The sequence below is a fragment of the Suncus etruscus genome, chromosome 11 (genome assembly GCF_024139225.1).
Source record: "Suncus etruscus isolate mSunEtr1 chromosome 11, mSunEtr1.pri.cur, whole genome shotgun sequence".
In the NCBI taxonomy this organism is placed as follows: domain Eukaryota; kingdom Metazoa; phylum Chordata; class Mammalia; order Eulipotyphla; family Soricidae; genus Suncus; species Suncus etruscus.
In genome coordinates, this window is record NC_064858.1 from 79,372,174 (window position 1) to 79,372,953 (window position 780).

At 39.2% G+C, this 780-nt stretch overlaps 1 non-coding gene across 1 annotated transcript; it reads right to left on the bottom strand.

Moving 5' to 3' along the window:
- Nucleotides 1–394: 394 nt before the first annotated feature.
- Nucleotides 395–501, bottom strand: LOC126023587 (U6 spliceosomal RNA). The gene has a single exon (XR_007500701.1). It is a non-coding gene; the product is annotated as a U6 spliceosomal RNA (small nuclear RNA).
- Nucleotides 502–780: the final 279 nt, after the last annotated feature.

Below are 780 nucleotides of genomic sequence, written 5' to 3' on the forward strand. Positions count from 1 at the left end.
TTAATCTCTCAGATAAGGAGTTTAGAATAGAAATATGAAGGATCCTCATAGAAATCAAAGAAAACATAGCTCTAGCTGAACAGAACACAAACACAGAAATCAGAAAACTCCAAACTGAAATAACAGGTCTGAAAAACATAGTAGCTGAACTGAAAATCTCAATCGAAAGCCTCTCCAACAAGGTAACAGCAGCCGAGGACAGAATTAGTGAACTGGAAGATGAAATGCAGAACAAGTCCATACAGCATAAGAAATTGGAAAAGAACCTTAAGGCAAATGATTAGACAATGGAAAAAGCACTCAAAGAATGTGAACAGATGAAAATAGAAGTCTTTGATAAACGCAACAGAAACAACATACCGTATTTTCCGGTGTATAAGATGACTAGGCATATAAGACGACCCCTAATTTTACAAATTTGCATGTCATCCTTGCGCAGGGGCCATGCTAATCTTCTCTGTATGGTTCCAATTTTAGTATATGTGCTGCTGAAGCGAGCACAAGACGACCCCTAATTTTAGACTTCCTCTCTGACTCTGGCCAATCTGAGCAGGGTTTTTACAGATTCAGATACAGAATATTGTCTAATTTGCATGCATAAAAAGTCTGCTTGGATTCGCTGAGTTAGAGAGGCAGTCCGAGCAGCCTTGCAGTGATTGGTGCAGGATCGAGTTGGAAAATTCGTTTTGTGGCAATATTCAGACAATTTTCGTTTAGCGGCATATCGAAATGTTTTTCGAGATATACTCGGCATATAAGACAACCCCCGATTTTCGGTTG